We start from the raw sequence: 5,167 nt of genomic DNA, 5'->3' as shown, positions 1-5,167 counted from the left end.
TATCATGGACATTACGCTGAACCTTAAGCTTACACCTGCAAGAGACAAATTTGCGCATTCAGTTTTCTCGCCAGTTCAGTAAGTTGTTACGAACATGAGAGATAATTCCTAATGTATCATACTCGTAATTACACAAATAAATTAATTGTGTCCAAAAATATCATCTGGGCAACAAGTGTTATAAGAAACATTTCGTTTGGAAAATACCGCAATGACCAAAATATATCTGCTTGCCGACACTGAGTCTTATTACTAACATGGCACGGAAGATTCAGCCTCACCGGTCGCAGCAAAACTCACTTGTCCTTACAAATGTCAGCTCAGCGTAGGAGACACTAATTTCGGTCGCAAAGCACGCATCCCGTTCACACGTGACCGCGGCTCTGCTCAACAAAAAGTACTTACCCATTTGTGCAGGTATTTTAAAGCTGTAATCGCAGGAGGCCCCCTACCGTTGATCCGATCTCTGCAAAGAAGTGCTCGCGCCGGCGCTGTGGCTTAGTTGGTTAAAGCGCCTGTCTAATAAACAGGAGATCGTCAGTTCGAATCTCACCGGTGCCTCGCGACATTTCTTTTTACTTTTTTTTTTTATGTGGCTCACAGCACATTACTCCGAATGATGTTACCTCTGAAAAGGAGTCTTTCAGGCGGCGCCTTGGCTTAGTTGGTCACAGCGCCTGTCTAGTAAACAGGAGATCGTGAGTTCGAATTGCACCGGTGCCTCGCGACATTTTTTTTATGTGGCTCACAGCACATTACTCCGAATGATGTTACCTCTGAAAAGGAGTCTTTCAGGCGGCGCCTTGGCTTAGTTGGTCACAGCGCCTGTCTAGTAAACAGGAGATCGTGAGTTCGAATTGCACCGGTGCCTCGCGACATTTTTTTTATGTGGCTCACAGCACATTACTCCGAATGATGTTACCTCTGAAAAGGAGTCTTTCAGGCGGCGCCTTGGCTTAGTTGGTCACAGCGCCTGTCTAGTAAACAGGAGATCGTGAGTTCGAATTGCACCGGTGCCTCGCGACATTTTTTTTATGTGGCTCACAGCACATTACTCCGAATGATGTTACCTCTGAAAAGGAGTCTTTCAGGCGGCGCCTTGGCTTAGTTGGTCACAGCGCCTGTCTAGTAAACAGGAGATCGTGAGTTCGAATTGCACCGGTGCCTCGCGACATTTTTTTTATGTGGCTCACAGCACATTACTCCGAATGATGTTACCTCTGAAAAGGAGTCTTTCAGGCGGCGCCTTGGCTTAGTTGGTCACAGCGCCTGTCTAGTAAACAGGAGATCGTGAGTTCGAATTGCACCGGTGCCTCGCGACATTTTTTTTATGTGGCTCACAGCACATTACTCCGAATGATGTTACCTCTGAAAAGGAGTCTTTCAGGCGGCGCCTTGGCTTAGTTGGTCACAGCGCCTGTCTAGTAAACAGGAGATCGTGAGTTCGAATTGCACCGGTGCCTCGCGACATTTTTTTTATGTGGCTCACAGCACATTACTCCGAATGATGTTACCTCTCAAAAGGAGTCTTTCAGGCGGCGCCTTGGCTTAGTTGGTCACAGCGCCTGTCTAGTAAACAGGAGATCGTGAGTTCGAATTGCACCGGTGCCTCGCGACATTTTTTTTATGTGGCTCACAGCACATTACTCCGAATGATGTTACCTCTGAAAAGGAGTCTTTCAGGCGGCGCCTTGGCTTAGTTGGTCACAGCGCCTGTCTAGTAAACAGGAGATCGTGAGTTCGAATTGCACCGGTGCCTCGCGACATTTTTTTTATGTGGCTCACAGCACATTACTCCGAATGATGTTACCTCTCAAAAGGAGTCTTTTTGGAGTACATATGTACACTACCTAGTACTCCTACGATACAGGCGTCATATCAGATTAACGTCTATGGTTCCAGTGTTGGATCCGCCTTTATAGCAGTGCAATAAATATTACATTTGTATTGCTACGTTTCAGGAAGCTATATTGAAGCATTGCTCGGCCCCAGAGGAATACATTAACGAAAGTTACGTATGATATTCACATGATTGCGCCATAAAGTGCACTTAATTTTGATAATACTGACGTATCTACTCTAACGTGAGGGCTGACGTTACGTCGCACCATAAGTGACCCTTTGAACGCGAGTGTTGTCGACGTGCCTGGTAAGCTTACGATGTGCCCACAGCTGGTACAATTACAAAAACAAGTCGAATGACCTCGTAACGCTTGGCTCCAAGCCAAAAAATGCAGCATAGAAGTGCTCGCTGATTGCTTCGCATGAAACTGATTCCCACAACACCTGGGATCTGCCGAATTTTTTTTATATTGTATTTAATTGGTTAAATAACTAAGATCAGATATGGAACATTTTAAATGTTCACTTTAGGGCCAAGTGCGTTTCTTACGTTGCGGAAGACATTCCAAAACGACAGACCCAAACTCTTGTGGCAACGGACACTGTGCGTGGTGATTTTGTCCGACGTTTAAGGAAAGCTCGCGAAATAGGAAATAAACCACTTGACTGTGCTGATGCGCTGCCATACTTCAGCGCTTTCAACTGTGCTTGAAGCGAAAAAACCGTGAATGTTGACCGTCAACCTAAAGTTTATCAGGAACTACGGCGCTTTCAAGGTAAATGTAACGGGTAGCGAAACTTCCATAGGAGCCCATACGTTCAGTTAATGGGGCTCATTCAGCTGCTCATGTGGCTTAACGCCATCTGTGAGAGGAGGGAACATTTCCGTGGGAACAAAACATAAAGCGGATGTGATACAATATTCGGTAAACAAGTGATGTCATTTTGTTGGCACTAGCACGAAATTTGATATAGAAAAATTCAACCAGCTCTGCTTCGCGGACACTGATGAAACAGCGAGGCTGGTTGCCTTCCCTTCGTCAAGCTATCGCATTTCTATGTTTTGCAAGTCTTTCAGATATGCTGTATTACTGCTCTTCATTAAACACTCTTTGTTATGCTTTGTGATGGTAGTATAGTTTATTGCATCTTGACCATACCACTGTTATGCACAGGTTTACAAAGAAGCCTTCGCTTAAGAAGTTCCGATATATTGTGTCACTGCTCTTTATTAAACACTCTTCCTTAAGCACTGAGGTGGTAGTATAGCCACCATCTTTTATAACCACAAAGCGTCACGTGACATTGGTGCGACTGTGTTAACGCGCACACCATTTGTCGGGCTAACTGTTGCCGTCTTCCTTTTTAATGGAAGCTGTGTGTAGTGGGATTTACGCAGTTTCTGTGGCTCATACGCGTTTACGATGATGATAGTTTCCTGATAGTCCGGACATATTTCTGTGCCACATACCCCTTTTTTGGGCTAACTGTCGCCTTAATTTTTGAGTAGTGAGATTTACCCAATGTCTGTGGCACATACCCGTTTATGATGCCCACAAGTGTTACCACCGACCCCGGACATGAAAGGCTCGACCAAGAACAACTTTGCTTTAAAATAATTTTCTTAGGCCCATGACCACTAAGGACTCACGCTAAGGCGAGCCGGCGTGTCCTTGTCATGAGTGCTTCAAGTCAACGCCAGCTAAACGAGTATCGATTCATGACTATAGGCAGTGGTGTTTAAATGTACTGCCGTTTAATCAGCCTTGGTCTTACTTGAAAAGGTATTCTTGGAACTTTTATTCGACATTCGTGGCATGTTCGGCAGGTGGATTAAAGGAAGCATCAGCGTACCTCTCATATTTGTAGCATTGCTTATTTTGGTTCGCACATACGCAGGTTAAAGCACACATAGCTTGTGCTTGTGCGCTCTAGTTCGAACAAGAACAAATGACGCCTAGTCACGCGAAAATTATGACGTTTCCGTTTTATTCAATGGTCACAATAGTACAGTTCCATTACACTGCGCAAAATGAACACCAAGTGTGGAAATAAGTACAAAAAGTGCGCGGACACTACCGGCACTATGTTTTGCCTTATGCTGCAATAAATTACCGTCACGTGTAACGCATACAGGCATGCGAATTGTCTTAGCGATGTGCTCACCGATAACAGGAGTACACTGTAAACGATATTACACCCATACAGGTGTTTTTTGGTGTCTATTTGGGTGTCTACACCCCCACACCCCACGGAAAGGGCTAAAAAGCAGGATTACACCCTTTTCATGGGGATACTTCGCGGATTTACACCCTTTATGCATCGATTTTCAAGTGTGTAATATGAAAACTACACCCTTATGGCAAAAGTGGAATGGAGTATTATTAAGCAAACATACACCCTACCACCCCTACCAACCTTTCAAAAATATATATAATAATTGATGGGGTTTAACGTCCAAAAACCACCATATGACTATGAGAGACACCCTAGTGGAGAGCTCTTGAAATTTCAACCACCCGGGGTTCTTTAGCATGCACCTAAATTTAGGTACACGGGCCTCAAGGATTTGCGCCTCCATCGAAAATGCGGCCGCCGCCGCCGGGATTCGATCTTGCGAACTGCGGATCAGTATTCGAGCACCATAATTACTAGACCACCGTGGCCTTTCAAAATATAAATAAAGTGGTCCCTTATGGGTGTGAAAACGTTTACAGTGGTAATAGTAGGCACTGCGTGTTCACGAAGGAAACCGAGCAGCAGGAATACTGATTCACGAAAATCCAGCGCGCACAGTACTCTGAGCCCGGCTTCTTATGTAGAAGACATGGGTCGCCTGGCGTATTTGTGCTGCTATTGCATCATTGAACAGCACATCGTTTTCGCGGGTACCGAGGCAAGCGCTCGGAGTTAATGTTATCCGCATCGTTCCGTTACCGTTGAACACGTTCACCAACGATGAAACGCAGCTCACGATTCAGCGCGCAGCAAAAATTAAATTCTCACCTCAATAATTAGGAGAATGCATGCAAGTGCGGAGCACCAAAACACTTCAGGGGGCGTGTCGTCGCAAACGAACTTTACGGGCGCACCTTTCCACGCACCGCGAAGGCTGCAGCTGCACTGCATAGTAACGGCGTGCACCTCTCTCAGGGGTCCCTAAGAAAAATCTTTTTTTTTTCCTAATTATTAAACACTGTCCTAAATTCTTTGCGCATTGCCCCTACTTGATATTGTTGGAGAAAAAATTCGGCAGATCCCACGTACCGCGGGAATCGATGTTATGCGAAACATGCGGAGGGTAGCTGACTATATGAAGACTTTG

General features: G+C 45.3%; 1 non-coding gene across 1 annotated transcript; it reads left to right on the top strand.

Moving 5' to 3' along the window:
• The first annotated feature begins 487 nt into the window (after positions 1-487).
• Positions 488-561, top strand: Trnai-aau (transfer RNA isoleucine (anticodon AAU)). The gene has a single exon. It is a non-coding gene; the product is annotated as a tRNA-Ile (tRNA).
• Positions 562-5,167: the final 4,606 nt, after the last annotated feature.

The sequence above is a fragment of the Rhipicephalus sanguineus genome, chromosome 6 (assembly GCF_013339695.2).
Source record: "Rhipicephalus sanguineus isolate Rsan-2018 chromosome 6, BIME_Rsan_1.4, whole genome shotgun sequence".
NCBI classification, from domain to species: domain Eukaryota; kingdom Metazoa; phylum Arthropoda; class Arachnida; order Ixodida; family Ixodidae; genus Rhipicephalus; species Rhipicephalus sanguineus.
Note: the sequence above shows the minus strand (reverse complement) of the source record. Positions and strands in the feature narration are given on the sequence as shown.